Source organism: Schistocerca piceifrons, chromosome 4, assembly GCF_021461385.2.
Source record: "Schistocerca piceifrons isolate TAMUIC-IGC-003096 chromosome 4, iqSchPice1.1, whole genome shotgun sequence".
In the NCBI taxonomy this organism is placed as follows: domain Eukaryota; kingdom Metazoa; phylum Arthropoda; class Insecta; order Orthoptera; family Acrididae; genus Schistocerca; species Schistocerca piceifrons.
Window position 1 is genome coordinate 398,944,953 of NC_060141.1, and position 19,368 is coordinate 398,964,320.

The following is a 19,368-nucleotide window of genomic DNA, read 5'->3' on the forward strand; positions in this document are numbered from 1 at the left end:
GTGCGCCAGTGCGTCGCGGTATTCTACTTAATCACCCGGCGCGCGCGCGCCTCAGACAATGGGGCTTAGGCGGGCGCACGCAATAACCGCCCTCCCAGTGGCAGCGTCGCGGTGCGCGGGGCCGCCGTCTTCGAGTAATGACGCCGCCCGCAACTTAAAGCAGACGCGCTTATCAGCGCGGCCGCAGGCGCAGCTGGTGCGCCGGCGCACCTGCCGGCACCAGAGCTGTTTTCGTTGCCTTCTGCTGCTCCAGGAAATGAGGTCAAGGGGCATCCCTGGCTAATACTGAGAAACCGTTTTCTGTACCTGCGAATACCAGTTCCTAAATTCGGACACCAAACAGGTTGCCGAAACTTGGTCACAAATCGCCGCAACTTGGTCACACCATGCATATCGTAACACGTACAGTACGGTTGTTGTTGTGGTCGTCTGCAGCTCGTCGTCTAGTGGAGGGATAGGGGGATTACACAAAAGCCGGCACGGTAGCTCAGCGTGTTCGGTCAGAGTGTAAGTTGCCCTCTGTAATACACTACTGGCCATTAAAATTGCTATACCACGAAGATGACGTGCTAAAGACTCGAAATTTAACCGACAGGGAAAACATGCTGTGATATGCAGCTTTTCAGAGCATTCACAGAAGGTTGGCGCCGGTGGTGGCACCTACAACGTGCAGACATGAGCAAAATTTCCAACCGATTTCTCATGCACAAACAAGCAGTTGACCGGCGATGCCTGGTGAAACGTTGTTGTGATGCCTCGTGTAAGGAGGAGAAATGCGTACCATCACGTTTCCGACTTTGATAAAGGTCGGATTGTAGCCTATCGCGATTGCGGTTTATCGTATCGCGACATTGCTGCTCGCGTTGGTCGAGATCCAATGGCTGTTAGCAGAATATGGAATCGGTGGGTTCAGGAGGGTAATACGGAACGCCGTGTTGCATTCCAACGGTCTCGTATCGCTAGCAGTCGAGATGACAGGTATCTTAACCGCATGGTTGTAACGGATCGTGCAGCCACGTCTCGATTCCTGAGTCAACAGATGGGGATGTTTGCAAGATAAACCATCGGCACGAACAGTTCGACGACGTTTGCAGCAACATGGACTATCACCTAGAAGACCATGGCTGCGGTTACCCTTGACGCTGCATCACAGAGAGGAGCGCCTGCGGTGGTGTACTCAACGACGAACCTGGGTGCACGAATGGCAAAACGTAATTTTTTCGGATGAATCCAGGTTCTGTTTACAGCACCATGATGCTCGCATCCGTGTTTGGCGACATCGCGGTGAACGCACAATGGAAGCGTGTACTCGTCATCGCCATACTGGCGTATCACCTGGCGTGATGGTACGGGGTGCCATTGGTTACACGTCTCGGTCACCTCTTGTTCGCATTGACGGCACTTTGAACAGTGGATGTCACATTGCAGATGTGTTACGACCCGTAGCTCTACCCTTCATTCGATCCCTGCGAAATCCTACATTTCAGAAGGATAATGCACGACCGCATGTTGTAGGTCCTGCACGGGCCTTTCTAGATACAGAAAATGTTCGACTGCTGCCCTGGCCAGCACATTCTCCAGGTCTCTCACCAACTGAAAACGCCTGGTCAATGGTGGCCGAGCAACTGGCTCGTCCCAATACGCCAGTCACTGCTCTTGATGAACTGTGGTATCGTGTTGAAGCTGCATGGGCAGACGTACCTGTACACGCCATCCAAGCTCTGTTTGACTCAATGCCCAGGCGTATCAAGGCCGTTATTACGACCAGAGATGGTTGTTCTGGGTTCTGATTTCTCAGGATTAATGCACCCAGATTGTGTGAAAATGCAATCACATGTCAGTTCTAGTATAATATATTTGTCCAATGAATACCCGTTTGCATCTGCATTTCTTCTTGGTGTAGCAATTTCAATGGCCAGTAGTGTAAAAAATCTGAGTGAACGGAACAACAATGAACTTGAATAGGTCTCATGAGACAACCGCTTCAAACAAATGGAACGAACAGTAACGAACAAAACGAGATCAGAAAAAAAAAGGTTGGCTATCGTTGCTGCCACTGGATCACGGGGTCCCGAGTTCGATTCCCGGCCGGGTTGGGGATTTTCTCAGCCTGGGGACGGTGTGTTGTCTTCATCACTTCTTCATCTTTCGCGCGTGTTGGAATTTGTATGGGTGCTGATAACCGCCACGTTGAGCGCCCCACAAACCAAACATCATTGTTTTTGCGCTCTACTTTCCGAATACTTCTTTGCTGCAGCGCTCCACGCTATCCTATCCTGTGCAAGCCCCTTCATCTCCGGATAACTACTGCTACCTACAGCCTTTTGTACCTGCTTACTGAACTCATCTCTTGCTCTTCCTCTACAATTTTTACGCGCCGCACTTCCCTGCAGTACTAAACTGATGATTCCTTCATGTCTCAGAAAGTGACCTATCAACAAATACCTTCGTTTAGTCAGTGTATGCAGATTTCTTTCCACTGACGCAGTCTACCCGTATAATATTCAGAATTCGTCCACATTTTACTTCTGTGCAAGACTCCACTCCACACAAATACTCTCAGGAAAGACTCCCCGCCACTTGAATTTATATACAATGTTAACAATTTTCTGTTTTTCAGAAACACTGCTGTTGCCAGTCGAAGTTTCGTACATTCTCTACTTCAGCCATCAACAGTTATTTTACTGCCAAAATAGCAAAATTCACCAGCTACTTTCAGTCTCTCATTTCCTAGTCTAGAAGGGGCAGTCAAACGAAAATGAGACAGATGGAAACAAGTAGATAAACTGTTTATTGCTTCAAAAGTAATCGCCATAACTCTTAATACATTTACTCCGCTGTAAGATGGTCATTACCCTCATGGAAAGATGTTTGCGGTTCCCACACATCGTTAGTCGTACGGTAGCACTGAGAGGACGAGATGGATATGGATTACGTGGGAAAACGTGTGAAGGATTGATAAAATCTACATATGGGATAGGAAGTCGAAGATGCAAGAAAAACGTGAGTATTACGAGTACAATAATGAATCAAGTACAAAAATTATTTGAATGTTCAGGTTCAGAAGGTGTCTTAATTTATTAATCAAGATAGTGCAACCGATACTACCGTTTGATGCTGAGAAGCAAAGTAACAATAATATTTAACGATAAAAAACGACTAACTGTTTGTTTCTATTTTAATTTAATTATCTCCTCATAAAAATTAGTGCAACGAAAATTTATAGTGCAGAATCCGAGCAAACACTGCAAAGGAATGGACTTTTGGATGCGGATATCTAAAATTGCACAGCCAAAAACCCAAAAAGTGGTCAGTAGCTGACAGGAGCCCTGTAGTGTAGTCTGTCAAATCGCGATTTTGTGTCCTTTCGAATGATGCAAGACGTCGAATGAGGGTGTTCTTCGTACCGAGACTCAGTTTGCTCTGAGGAACGAGGACATTCATGTCAACATTCTCGGTAGCCAAGTGTCTCCTTTGGTTGTACGTCTACATAATGGTTCCGATGTGTACACTCCCGTCTTCCACGATGACAACTGCCGCGTTCACAGAACTGACGCATACGTTCAAGATTTAACCAGTACTCAAGACATCCTATCCCACCTCGACGCACTTCCTAAACCACACGATATTAACCCCATAGAAAATATCTGGGACCGTTTGGAACAGCGGGCGAAACACAGTAATCACCATCCCAGTGAGCTGGCGGCTCCATGAGGCTCTAATCTGGCTGTAGCTAGCCTCCTGCAGCGCTTCACTAGTCCTTGCTCCACATTGCGAGCGAGTCTTTTGAGCCACCGATCACACTTCGCAACTGACACAGTGTGGCGATCCGATGGCAGGATGTAGGTATGGCGAATGCCCGGTGAACTTCATCTGCTAGCGTGTGTAGTGCCAACTGTAAAATTCGGAGGCGGAGGTGTTACGGTGTGTTCGTGTTTTCCGTGGAGGTAGCTTGCACCCCTTGTTATTTTGAGTGGCACTATCACAGCACAGGCCTACATTGATGTTTTAAGCACCTTCTTGCTTCCCATTGTTGAAGAGCAATTCGGGGATGGCGATTGCATCTTTCAACACGGTCGAGCACCTATGCATAATGCACGGCATGTGGCGGATTGGTTGCACGACAATAGTGTCCTTGTAATGGGCTGGCCTGCACAGAGTCTTGACCTGGATCCTGTAGAATACCCGCGACTGCTACGGTCGCAGGTTCGAATCCTGCCTCGGGGATGGATGTGTGTGATGTCTTTAGGTTAGTTAGGTTTAAGTAGTTCTAAGTTCTAGGGGACTGATGACCATAGATGTTAAGTCCCATAGTGCTCAGAGCCATTTTGAACCTGTAGAATACCTTTGGGCTGTTTTGGAACGCTGACTTCGTGCCAAGCCTCACCGACCGCCATCGATACCTCTCCTCAGTACAGCACTCCGTGAAGAATAGGCTGCCATACCCCAAGAAACCTTCCAGCACCTGACTGAAACTATGCCTGCAAGATTGGAAGCTGTCATCAAGACTAATGGTGGGCCAACACCATATTGAATTCCAGAATTACCTATGGAAGGCTCCACGGACTGGTAAGTCATTTTCAGCCAGGTGTCTGGATACTTTTGATCACATGGTGTAGCATTACATCGATATCGGAGCACAGTTTCAGTCTGGTACTTAGACAGAAAGGTTGTCGCAGCTTCACTCACAGTGAAGTGCCTGTTATTTATGAGTACTGAAAACACGCTGCACTGGACTATTTTACTTTCGCATTTTTTCTCAACACTGCAATCACGAATAGGAAGCGTACCCATAGAAACTTGCGATGCTCTCAGAGAAACAGCCACAACAAATGAAAAAAGAAGGAGAAAGCAACTCGCAAGGGAACCTTTCGGACTGCACCAGCGGCGCAGGAATACGAGTGGAAGCTTTCAGCATTCGCGGGGACGTTCAGCTGCCATTACTTGCTAATTAAAACTGCCAAAGTTCCGGTGAACCGGAATCCAGATTTCTTTCCCCGCCGACGCGGGGCGGCGCGGTACATCTTCTGATAAACTTTTTCAAAAGGAAATTTAATAAATGTTCGCTTATTATCGGACCTATCCCCGACCGGGCTCTGACTGGCGCGCAAAGAGAGAGATAGAGATAGACAGAAGCAGCGTAGAGCGAGATGAAATTTGAAGCAGTTGCGCGCACAAAGTTTCTTTGCAGAGGTTAAATATTGAGCTCGAATTTCGCTCGATTGGAAGGGAAGTTGTAGAAAGTATCCGAAGGAGAGGGGATCGCCCGCGGGGGCGCGGAGCACGGCGCGTGGGGGAAAAGCAAACAGTGGTGGGCTCCGCTCGCCCGCCGTCTACCAGGGAGAGGCCTCCAGGTGCTGGCTCCCTGCAAACACCGACCAGCTCACGTCATTTGCATCCATCTACATTTGTATTTCACAGCCTGTAGTACGGCGTGTAGCTGGTGGGTGCCGGGTGCAGTACTCAGCTGGATCTTCAGAAACTGTTTCGCCGACAAAAATCTTATGCGTATGCGTTGGTGGCTTACGGCCGCCCATACGAACTTTAATAGGAACAAATGTGGTTCACTCGGCTAAGAAGGACGTAAAACTAGGAGGAGCAAATCCTACGGAATTACACACACTCAATCCGAATATCACATACGGACATCCGCACAGTCACAGTGTAAGGCGTTCCCCAAGGTAGTGTTATAGGCCCCTTGCTGTTCCTTATCTATGTAAACGATTTGGGAGACAATCTGAGCAGCCGTCTTCGGTTGTTTGCAGCTGAAGTTGTCGTTTATCGACTAATAATGTCATCAGAAGATCAAAACAAACTGCAAAACGATTTAGAAAAAATATCTGAATGGTGCGAAAAGTGGCAGTTGTCCCTAAATAACGAAAAGTTTGAGGTCATCCAGATGAGTGCTAAAAGGAACTCGTTAAACTTCGGTTACACGATAAATCAGTCTAATCTAAAAGCCGTAAATTCAACTAAATACCTAGGTATTACAATTACGAATAACGTAAATTGGGAAGAACACATAGAAAATGTTGTGGGGGAAGGCTAACCAATAGCTGCGAGATAGTCCCAGCAGTCACACTATCCTCTGTGCCCTCGGTGGCTCAGATGGATAGACCGTCTGCCATGTAAGCAGAAGATCCCGGGTTCGAGGCCCGGTAGGGGCACACATTTTCACCTGTCCCCGTTGATATATATCAACGACCGTCAGCAGCTGAAGGTATTAATATAATTCTAATTACCTTACAATCTGGTGCCACTATTTTGTTCTGCCTTCTCTGTTCACTTCCTGAATGGTACGCGGGTAAACGGACTGTCGATCAAATTTCCCTGGTTTTCACGCTGTCGGTGTTTCAAAGTCTTCGCGGCAAACGTCTAGGTGTTATAGACAATCTCATGGGGAACAACTACGAGATTTTACGGAACTAGCAATGTCTACTAACCAGGTGTGCTGCATACTGCCTACCCCAACAACCTCATTGAGTTTCAACAGAGAACGATATGAATCAGTGTTTCTAAGCAGAGAAAGGAAGCGAATCTGGAACTTCACTTCTGCTCTTCCAACCGCATTTCATGCGAAGTAAATGGCAGGATAACAGGCAATACACAGTGCATGCGAATGCCTTAGAGTGCCTACACCCTACTACCTCCCAGGGGCATAACCACTCTTAGACGATGTGTAGCATCGCCGGGATGTGTCATTGAATATTTCATCTCTAAAAAAAGTTGTTCGCCACTACGTGACCTGTCACACTTAGACGTTCGTCGCAAATATCTTGCTGGACTCCCCGAAAGTACACTCTCGAAGTTTCAACAGTAACACTCTCTCCATGAAAAACAACGCGTCTCTTGTAAATACCGCCACAACGTCATAACCACAAACCAGATCCTCACTTTCTCAACTTTCTTACACTCTGTCATCAATTACTTCCACAGACATTCACCAAAATAACGGAAAAGCATATATGTTGTGACACAGCGTTCTTGTCATATCCACGCGGTTCTGTTGAAACAAAGAGCATTGCGAAATGCAGACTTAGGAAGTACTGACGAAAGACGTATTATCACCCATGCTGGGCGTTGGGCTCCCATGTCCCAGCGATAAGAAACCACCAGCTGCTTCCTCTCCGTTACTTCACCACCATCCTCTTCCGTCCGGAAATTCTGCTCGACAGTTTCATTCTCTGGTACATTCTGAACGATGGAGTCATTTCGTTGGCAAATTGTGGCCAGTTGGATCATCTCGGAACTGTGTCCCGATAAAACCATAATCAGAGGAATACCCATTGCGCTATAAAGATACAGGAAGGAGATAAATGACGTCGAGACTGCCACACCACTTATAAGAATATACGAGTTACACGATAACTAGGCACGAAGTGAGATGAAAATCAAAAAATTCTGCTGTTTGTCTTTGTCGTTGAATGGTGTTCAAGCCAGGAGTATTGAACGCCTCAAACATACTCTACAATCACTTTATTAATCCAAGTGTTGAATTAGAAACTGCTACACGCGTTTCTTCGTTACTTTCGTTGAAATCACCACCGGTTACTATTTGTTTTTCTTGAGGGAAAAGAAGTTAATCAGACTATTAATGAGTGGGTCCCTTTACATTTTCTCATTTACTTCCTATTTACAGACCGATACGTTGTCTGTATGCACGTATCATTATTTGTCACATCTGTTAACTGATTTTATTGTCCTGTTTGCATATAGCATAAACATTTCCTACACGATGGACGCTTTTAATTGATGTGTAAATTTCACGCGTCCTTATAGATATATACATGAATATAAAATCACATTGGATACACAGAAATATAACGACATACACAAAAAAAGGAACTGCGGAATACAGTTTAGCTGGGAAGTTTGTAGCTTTTAGGACGCTATATAGAACAGCTAAAATAACAAAACATAAACTTCAATAAGACATAAATACACGTGTTCAAATGGCTCTGAGCACTATGGGACTCAACTTCTGAGGTCATTAGTCCCCTAGAACTAGTTAAACCTAACTAACCTAAGGACATCACACACATCCATGCCCGAGGCAGGATTCGAACCTGCGACCGTAGCGGCCTCGCGGTTCCAGAATTCAGCGCCTAGAACCGCACGGCCACTTCGGCCGGCAATACACGTGTAAAAGTGAAATAAATATTAAATGTAGGAAACGTTATACAAAATGAAGCACTGTCTACATAAAAAAAAAATTGAGCAAGGAAGTCGGGATGAAAGTATAATTTATGTAAGCTTGACATGATGCCATGTGGAAGAAAATCGACGACAGCCGATATTATTCTAAAAAAATTTATCACACTGATAACAGGCTTCAGTCATATTTTGTAAAGCTCTAATGGTTCAAATGGATCTGAGCACTATGGGACTTAACATCTGAGGTCGTCAGTCCCCTAGAGCTTAGAAATACTTGAACCTAACTAACCTAAGGACATCACACACATCCATGCCCGAGACAGGATTCGAACCTGCGACCGTAGTGGTCGCGCGGTTCGAGACTCAAGCCACTAGAACCTCTCGGCCACACCGGCCGGCATTCTGTAAAGCTTCAAATCCATTGTCGCTCCATAGCAAATCGTTAGTTCTACGCGCTGTGCGCAGCCTCCAGACGCCGCTAACACGAACGAAACCACTTATCATTGCAAAGACGAACGTGATAAAACATGACGGGCAAAACTAGAATGTTTTGTGGAAAGTGTGTACAGACAACACTTAACAATTTAAGTAAGAAGTTGACAATGCAACGCCATAAATAACTGAACCCCGAACAGCAATGGGACAAATACACGGGGTGCACGAATTTTATTACCTATCCCACGCACAGGGCGGCGGATTATTGAAAAGACATGTTCATTTCAAATGGGATCTATTTAAAAATGTTGTTTCCCGGGAGCACCACTGCAACATCAGCATCACAAAGTGCGCACAAAAGGATCTGAAAATTAAACTCAGTAAAAAATAATTTTAAAAAATCAGATATTTACGTCGTGCACAGGGAGAACAGATTGACTCCGACGCAGTTATGTTTAGCAATGAAAGAATGCCGCAAACAGCAGGCGATGCGAAATCAATGAACAGCTGCAGCAAGCATTATTAACGCACTGCGTCTGTGCTATCCATAACGGGGGAATTTTTCTGCAGCATTCCTCGGTCATTCCATTAATGCCCGGCCAGTGCATTTCGTGTGGAGATTACGGCCACTAAATTCCCACCGGTCTCTATAATAAGCACCGTGGGCCACGTTCGCGTTCTGGTATTCCCCGGTCGTTCCGTTAATGGCGCGTTATTCCGAAGCGCGCCTACCCGCGGTCGGTTCTGGCCGCGTGTGTTGCACCTCGCTGCGTGCGTCTTGCTACCCTGGCGTATGCATGTGGCTGTACTGCTGAGCTATAAACGGCGTAATGACGTATAAAAACTCGCTCAACTCGTACGCGATTGTTTCTAATTCACTACTTGTCGCTTTTAATACGGCGGAAGTCGTGTAGCTAAAATCTGATACTACAATTTAGGTACGATTCCTTATGCGACAGTAAAAGAATGGAACTGTCCTAATAACAATTGCAAGAATTTCGTGGATGATTCATTGATTCATGGCAGCGAATGTGCTACAACCATCTATTTTGCGGCGGCCGCGGTGGCCCTGTGGTTCTAGGCGCATCAGTCCGGAACCGCGAGACTGCTACGGTCGCAGGTTCGAATCCTGCCTCGGGCATGAATGTTTGTGATGTCCTTAGATTAGTTAGGTTTAAGTAGTTCTAAACCTAGGGGACTCATGACCTCAGATGTTAAGTGCCACAGTGCTCAGAGCCAATTGAACCATTCATTTTGCATTTTACTGTCTCTGTCTGTGTGAACATCAGAACATTGTGTGCAATACTGGAATCGTCACCTCAGTCACGCCGTGGAAGCCTAAAAAATCATCTGTTCTTTTTTTTTATCGTCCACTTCGCTATATCTGAAATTACATCGGAACCATCCAGTAGCCTATCTGTCCAAAGCGTGCTATAAACGATCAAATAATTTGTCAAACTGCCTTAGCAGGAGACCCGGGTTCAGATCCCGGCTTCAGCTTCTATCTGTACGTAGGCTGACAAATGTTTGACAGTGTATGATACTTATACACATGTTTAACAAACATACAGCGTTTATCACGTGTTAGAGAGAGATTTGGATTACAGCAGATTTGAGAAGTTGGCGAGCGGTGTCTGTGTCCATGTTTCGCCTCACGTGGTCAGCGAAAAAGTTTTATTACAATTTATCTCACTGTATCGTGAGTTTCCACAACTATGGAAACTGCGACGAAGGATAAAAACAAAATAGCACTGTTACCAAAATGATTGAGGTGTTATATCTTTTCCAGTCTTAGATTACGCAGGAAGAGGTTAAGAAGAAAATTAATATCCTACACTCAACATACAAGCAGAATCACAACAAAAAAATTCAAAGCTCTTGGTTTCTACTATCGGTGGTGCATATGTTCCCATATTACGATATATTAATGTACTATCATTAGAGGACCAAGCAGAAGAGAATAAATTTTCGCATACTTGTATCTTCCTTTCCAATGTGAGAGCGTAGTCACTCAGTTATTTAGTCTGACTGTCCGTTCGGAGAAAGTTGATGTAATCATTAGGTTCCGAGTGTAATATTTCCTTCAGAAGATTTTCATTTGTATTTTTTCTGTATCACCTTCAACCATACCCTGGATCAGCGTTTGGTTTTCTTCCTCTTCTTCTTCTACTTCACACACGGTGCGAAAGGCAATCGAAGAAACGCTTTGTCTGCATTGGTAACCATTCCCACTATTGTCAAAATTCTTCACGACATTTACAATGTCTTAGCTCCGTTAACCATCACCAGCGCCCCCCCCCCCCCCCCCAGCCCCTCACCCACCAAAATCAACCAAACTATCAACAAAACGAACACTGCCTACTTCAAAAGTGAAGTCAAGTTGACAAGCATTCTTGATATGTGTACGGGCTCATTTGACATACCCGTGCATAGAAAAAAGCGAATAAGTTTATCTTGTACGGGCTGATAAAACCTTGTTTGGTGTTTCGTATCTCTTTAGACCCCGAGGCTCTTTTAACTACAAAGAAACAGTTCCAACGTGGACATAGCCCTCTCATCCTCCAAATATTCTTTCAATGTACTTTTTATTGTAAATAAGCAGAACGTTTATGGTTCTTAGTACAATAACCTAAAAATTTTTCCAATGGAATCAGAAAATACCCCAAGCATATAACATGTTTTTTTCAGTGTTACATACAAGTTCATTACGAAAATAAAAACTCGGCAAATTGCACCTTCTCAACCAACATGAAAATTGCCATTGTTGTAAGCAATTCGTGCAATATACCTAAACATGCATGGCTGGAACCAATCCACAGTTGGGAATCGCGTTTTGTTGAAGTAAGGCCTGATATTACATTTTACTCACACTGGATCATAAAGGGGTTTTGGCAGATATACGTGTGACAGTGAGAATGAATCAGTTTTTGGAAATGGGAGTGAGGGTAATGCTAATGAAGATGTGACAGGAAGATGTACAGATCGAAGATGAGGTGGATGCAAATGAATGTGAAGAAGATGATAGTGGTAGTCAGGAAACTAGTGCGGCTACTCTTGTGTTCAGAAGTGGAAAGCTAACACGTGATACACTACCATCTGTTGTGCACAAGCAAGCTTTTACGAGTATATCACGTGAAACTGTACATACCCACGTCATCTTCGACCACAGATACAGACAAGCGCAGATTTTCTTAGACTTTTCATCACAAATGGCATGCAGAGCGTAATGGTAATGCACACCAACAATCATGCAGAAGGCAGTAACATTCTACAGCCATATCTTGAACGCTGGAGTGAACTAGACTATACAGAACTACAGGTATTCTTTGGTCTACTAATAATAGCTGGTTTAAATAAGGTGCGTGGAAAGTCTTCGAGCGAATTTCGATCACATTTGTATGGCTTACCCATTTCTCGAGTCATAGTGAGCTTTTCAAGACTTCGTGATATTCTGGTGTGCCTCCGGTTCGAAGATAAACTTACAAGAGATAAAATAAGAGCTTTTTCTGAATCAAAAGCTGAACCTGAACGGGTTGTGTTATGTACGCACTATAACACAACAAATATTTTGTGATAACCAAATTTATTTGACCTTCTGTCACTCAAAACAAAACTTAAGTTCGACCACACAACACTTCGCTGGCTGTAGTGCCAAGGAGAAATCAGAGTCACTAGTAGAGAATACAAGTCCAAACCACTGCCAACCAGTCGACACCGACGCGTCGCAAGTTGCTAGCCAGGGAGGCCACAGTACGGTTCGGTTGTCGTGAATCCAGCAGCCGGGTAGTAACACAGTCATCGGCGAAGATTGAACTGGTTAACTGGGCTCAGGCAGCTCGCTTAAATCCGCAGGTCCGGCCAATCAGAGTGTTGGTAGATGGCGCCCTTATACGGTTGCTCACTCTGGTGACAAGGGCAGCGCCGCCAGGGTAATCCGTATCGATAGTGGTGTGTACGCTGCCGCTAACCCCGCGATGACGCGTTCACTTGGGCCAGTTGTTGACATCGTGTGCGGCGCCAGCGGTACTCGCTATGTGCCGCGCGTGTTGTAGCACGCCGCGCCGAGTCGACGGCTGCTGTGCGGCGGCCGATACGACAGGTTGTGTGTGAAATATTGATTGATGCATGCATATCCTCTTATATACCTGGGCCTCGAATTACAGTCCCTGAGCACCAGTGTGCTTTCAGTGGACGGTGTCCATCAGAGATGTACATGCTTTCAAAACCTGGATAGGACAGGATAAAAGTGTGCGCCGCTGTATGTTGAGACCAATTATATCATAAGTGCACAACTATAAAGAGGGAAATCTGCTGAATGAAGGGAAATAAAACAAGGAAGGCGAGTGTTTGGTTAATCACCTGAGGGGAAGTGGTAGGAACATTTCCACTGATAACTTTTTTACAAGTTCGTAACTTAAATATAGCATGTAACAATGTTGTTGTAATTTAAACAATGTGCTTGGGTCTCGCAAAAAGTCATTACTATTTTTGTGGAAATGTTTTATATTTTGTAGCCGTATAGTTGCTGGAGTCACTATGGGGTCAAATAAGACCCCATACATGTAATATGTTTTTCCAGCTGGTACCATGCGAGGGTAAAGATCCCCGAGCTACGGGTGCACTGATCGCGCCGAAGCTCTGCCGTCACCTAATACACGGAGCGAAACAGCGCAGTTTTCCATGGAGCGACCGCGCCGAGCACAGTGTTGGAGGCAGCACTAAGGGCTGGTGGTAAAGGTTGGGCGTCCCGCAATCAATAGCAGAATGCCCCGTGAGTCAGCGGCCACTCTGCACCGTGCGTGGCCGCCACTCGATGGCTCCCACGGAGTACGCTGCTGCCAGTCACAGGTTCCTTAAGGTCGAATTACACGTCCAGAGGGCGAATAAGCGAGTGGCACGACCTTGTAGCTCCCGCCTGTGTAGAGGGGCTATTACTGGAATTTTGTAAACTCTCACTGTCATAAATACTGTACATACAAGTGGACTCTCGATAATTCGAAAGTCGAGGGATGTCATAAGACTAGTGCGCAGAGATTAAGGGAAAAAGTAGTTTTCACCGAGCAAGGCGGCGCAGTGGTTAGCACACTGGCTGGACTGGCATTCGGGAGGACAACGGCTCAAACCCACGTCCGGCCATCCCGATTTAGCTTTTTCGTGATTTTTCTAAATCGCTTCAAGCAAATGCCGATTTCCATCCCCATTCTTCCCTCATCCGATGGGACCGGTGACCTCGCTGTTTCGTCCCTCCCTCAAATCAACCAACGAACCGAAAGTAATTTTCGCATATGTTTCACTGCCAAATAACATAGCTCGATGAAACTTGGGACACACAATAGAAGAACTGCTACAGCATAATGAAGAAGGCTACAGTAAAAATACGCCGGCTGCGGTGGCCGAGCGGTTCTAGGCGCTTCAGTCCGGAACCGCTCGACTCCTACGGTAGCAGGTTCGAATCCTGCGCCTCGGGCACGGATGTGTGTGATGTCCTTAGGTTAGTTAGGTTTAAATAGTTTTAAGTTCTAGGGGACTGATGACCTCAGATGTTAAGTCCCTTAGTGCTCGGAGCCATTTGACCCTTTTCTTTTTTAGTAAAAATACGCAGTGAGACGAACAGAAATGACATCTATATTGAAAGACAGTAACCACACTAAAGTCACCGCGATTTACAATCGGCCCGTGTACATTAGAAAATGCTGGAGGTGGTTCTTAGTGTGTGTGATCACCACGGGTGGCAGTGCCTGCTCTGCAGCGTGCTCCCATACTGTTCAGAAGGTTGGCGAGGAGTTTTTGTGGTAAGACGTTACATTCCCCCATAGCGCGGTTGACAACCGATGGATTGTCGTCGGTGCATGTGGACATGCTGCAAATGTCTCCCATACATGGTCGATGGGATTTAAGTCGGGGACTGGGCAGGCAAGTCTATTCGCCGAATATCCTCTCGTTCCAGGATCTCCTCCATCTATGCAGTTCGATGAGGTCGTACTCTGCCATCCATCAAATCTAAGTCACGGCTGCACACACCCTTGAAAGGACGCACGTGGGGAAGTATTAGAGCGTCACAGTAACGTTGGCAGGTGACTGTATCGTGTTCAAAGATTTGGATCCAACATTACACCTTCCCACACCATAACACCTGGACCACCCAAACGATCATGTTCGGCAATGTCCTCTTATCGTAAGGGAGTACGTATAGCATGTTTTGGAGGGGCTTCGCCGTGTTGCTCCTGGCGTCGTAGAGTGTGGTACCACTTAGGGTCTACGTCACGGACATCCTGAGTCCTTAAGTATTAAGTCTCAAGCCACAGTCTGGTGGTGCCACCTTTTAAGCGGACAATGCTCGTCCACACATGGAACGATCGTCTATGAACTGTCAGCGTGATGCTGAGGTCCTCCCGTGGCCAACAGGATGCCCAGATCTCTCCCCGACAGAACGTGCCTACGACCAGCTCGCACATCATCTCCGTCCCGCTAGCAGTACCCAGGATATTAACAACCAGTTGGAGCAGCTGTGGGCGAGCTTACATCAGGAGAAGATACAATGGCTATATGGCACCCTCCCCAACCAAATCGCTGCAACGTCATATTGATGAGTGGACTCGTATTTTCATGTTCTTTGTAAATTTGACTCAATTTTGTAATCATTTCGATAACTTTCAGATGTTTTGATCACACTTTTTATTATTTCCAAAATCGCCTCACGCGTTTCGACAACCCTTCATTTTCAAAGCCCATAAAATACAATGCAAAACTGGTATCAAAAGATACGAAATTTATTACGTACTCACCACTGATTAACGCCACGAAATATAACTTTTTTTTATCATTTGATACAAGTTTTGCATTGTATCTTATAACCTTTGAAAATGACGGAACGCTGAATGACGTAAGGCGATTTTGGAAATAATAAAAAGTGTGATCATGAGATCTGTAAGTTATTAAAGTGCATCCAACGGCCACTTCGTCTCATGGCTGTTTCATACGAAGTGTAGTAAGAGGGTTAACTGAAAAGTAATGCCTCCACCTTTGTAACTCTTCGTCTGTTGGCAGCATTCGTATGCGGCAGGTACAGGCTTGTTACGTAGCCTCTTCTCTACAGCTCCAGTTGGCGGGAAGCCTTAGCATTGAACAGTTGTGTTGTTACAGTGTAAAGTATGAAACTCTGCGCAGACGGTCGGTCAGTACGATTTAAGCACCGAGCAGTCATTGAATTGATAGCAGAAGGTGTCACCCCAAACGAGACTCATCAGAGAATGAAAGCAGTTTATGGTGATTGTGTTGATGTCAATACTGTGCGTCGTTGGGCGAGTAAGTTTAAAGATGTTGACGTGGGAACATCTGACCCGCGTGACAGAGTTGGACGTCCTGTGACAGCAACCACCGAGTTTCACAAGCAAAATGTTGACAGATTGATTCAGACCGATCGTCGTATCAAAAGGTTCAAATGGCTCTAAGCACTATGGGACTTAACATCTGAGGTCATCAGTCCCCTAGACTTAGAACTACTTAAACCTAACTAACCTAAGGACATCACACACATCGATGTCCGAGGCAGGATTCGAACCTGTGACCGTAGCAGCAGCGCGGTTCCGGACTGAAGCGCCTAGAACCGCTCGTCCACAGCGACCGGTGATCGTCGTATCACTCAGAGAGAAATTGCAAGCACAATCGTCATTTCACAAGAATGTGTGGGTCACATTATTGCTTTTCTTAGCTATCGGAAGATCCGTGCGCGATGGGTACCCCGGATGCTGATTCCTGACATGAAAGCTCACAGAGACTGAATCTTACCACCGTACAGCATCCTCCATAAAGTTCAGATTTAGCACCGTCTGACTACCATCTGTTCCCAATAATGAAAGACGATCATTATGCTTTTGATGATGTTGAGAGAACTGTGAGACTAAAGGCTTGAAGAAAACTTGTTCATCGTTGGCCGAAATGTACCCAACTGGCTGGTGATTATGTGGAAAAAGTGAATATTGGTAATTGTAGATTACATTCTAAGGATTATTTCTGCGACTGTTTTATTAAAATGTTCCCATCCACACCCAATTAACGAAGGTGGAGGCATTAGTTTTCATTCAACCCTCGTATATTTCTTAATAACTGAGATAACATATTTCCAGCACAAAAAGCGACATACGGCCTCAATCCGTCAAGCTTCATTTCGTTTGCTCCTCCGCTGCTGGGCGTTTCACCTTTTTTGTCAGACATGTGAGAGGCAGGGATGGCTTGCATCCGCGCTCCAGTAGGCCTTGCGCGAAGTGCAAGATACATTGCGCGTCGAATAGACAGCTGCTCAGTATAAAAATCTCTATCACCCCCTGTCCGGCACAAATTTTCACTTGTCTGTATTGAATTATTTCAATGCCCTCGTGCTGTTGACGTCAGTATTTCTCATTCCTCATGAAAATCCTTATTTCTGCCCAACAGTGCCTTCTTTTTGAATGAAATCACCGAGCGAGGTGGCGCAGTGGTTAGCACACTGGACTCGCATTCGGGAGGACGACGGTTCAATCCCGTCTCCGGCCATCCTGATTTAGGTTTTCCGTGATTTCCCTAAATCGCTTCAGGCAAATGCTGGGGTGGTTCCTTTGAAAGGGCACGGCCGATTTCCTTCCCCATCCTTCCCTCACCCGAGCTTGCGCTCTGTCTCTAATGACCTCGTTGTCGACGGGACGTTAAACACTAATCTCCTCCTCTCCTCCTTGAATGAAATCATATTAGATTTAAACCCGCGTCATTACAGAACACCTGAAGAAGACCAATGCACAGATGGCCGAAACGTTGTTGGTATGGTTGTATTAGAGTTCTATAAAGACGCGACCTACCGTCCGAAATGACTTCATTCAAACTGGCCATGTATACCTACGAACTTCAGTACCGTGTATCAGAATCTGTAAGTATCGTATTAGAGAGGTACAACAAGAGCTGTGCTCACTTGTGCTAACTTGTACACTAGTTCGTAGGGCGTACGTTGTGGAGAACAGCTGGCAGCAGGCGACCAGTAGGTGCAGTGAGTTATAGCGACCCGTTTGAGAGCATTACTCTCGTGCTATCGACATTGCAGGCAGGCCGCGCCAGTCCGCCTCTTAGGGTGGCTTGCGCTGTAATTGCCGCACCAATCAGCTCCCGCTGCAGGCCATTCCATACGTCACGTGGAGGGCCTCCCCTACAGCACTGCGTACTTGAATGCACTGCGCGCGCTTGAGGTACTCGAAGCTTCCAGCACGAATGGATCTTCACGACATAGCGGCCGATGCACGCAGCACAACGAACAAACCTTGTCATCGCTGCTACGCTGGGACTTCCACACGCGGTATATCGCCTCTGGTGTACACGTCTCCGAATCCGTCCACTTAACAAATGTACAAATATTTTTATGATTGTATTCTCGCTCTCCTTCTGCCTCTATCCCAACACTTACTGTTCGTTCTCACTTTGTTTCTGAAGAATACGTTTTTTCCGTTTCTCTCTCTCTCTCTCTCTCTCTCTCTCTCTGTGTGTGTGTGTGTGTGTGTGTGTGTGTGTGTTTCCATAGCTACAACTATGGACTACGTTAGCTTGTACATCTGGTCAAACTGGTTTTAGAAATGCATTAGTGACCTGTCCCAGCTGCGCACGAGTAGCACTTACTTGTAAGTATCTACGGCAGGACGACTTGTCTAGCGTGGCAGCAAAAACTTACATACACAAAACTCCGTCGTGAATCCGTCTATCTATTACTAAAAACCGTATCAAAATCCCTACAATAGTTTCTGAGATAGCCTTCACATGCGGACAGAGAAACGCAGCAGGGGACTTTAATTCAGTTATATATATATAGATATAGCACAAACGACCATTTTGAAAGTCGTGAACGAAAATACGTAATAAAGCAGTGAGCTTAAATTTCAACATTGTCGCGTTTGAATCACAGTTTCAGTTTACATATAATGTTTCACAGCTACGGGTAGTGCGTGGTGTATGTTCTTTCAGGCATCTCCGAAAGAACAGACACCACGCATTAATACATTTTAAGAAAGTTCATGACAGAATTGGAACAAATACTGTACTGACATCCCGAGAGAAACAAGGCGTTATTTCACTTATGTTAATGTGCTGTACAGCCAACGGCCTTGTCGCAGTTATAACACAGGTTCCAGTCAGATAACCGAAGTCAAACGCCGTCGGGCTTGGCTAATCCTTGGATGGGGGGTCGTCCGGGTCTGGCGAGTGCTGTTGGCAAGCGGAGTGAACTCAGCTGTTTTGGGCCGCCCGGGAATGGCCGAGAGGTCTCAGGCGCTGCAGTCGTGGACTGTGCGGCTGGTCCCGGCGGAGGTTCGAGTCCTCCCTCGGGCATGGTGTGTGTGTGTGTGTGTGTGTGTGTGTGTGTGTGTGTGTGTGTGTGTGTGTGTGTGTGTGTGTGTGTTTATCCTTAGGATAATTTAGGTTAAGTAGTGTGTAAGCTTAGGGACTGATGACCTTAGCAGTTAAGTCCCATAAGATTTCACGCATTTTTTCAGCTGTTGTGGAGTCAATTGAGGAAGTAGTTGACTGGGAAGTAGTGGTTCCGGTCACGAAAACTGACAACGGCTTGGCCAGCAGTGTGCTGACCACACGCCCCTCCATCCAGTGACGTCTGTTGGCTGAGGATGACACGGCGGCCGGTCGGTACCGTCGGGTCTTCCGAGGCCCGTTTGGACGGAGTTCTACCAAAACTGTTTTCGGTAGCTCTAGAGAAAATTTTCAGATCCTTAAGATGGTGAAACAAAGAACGAATACGCGTTAACGAAACAT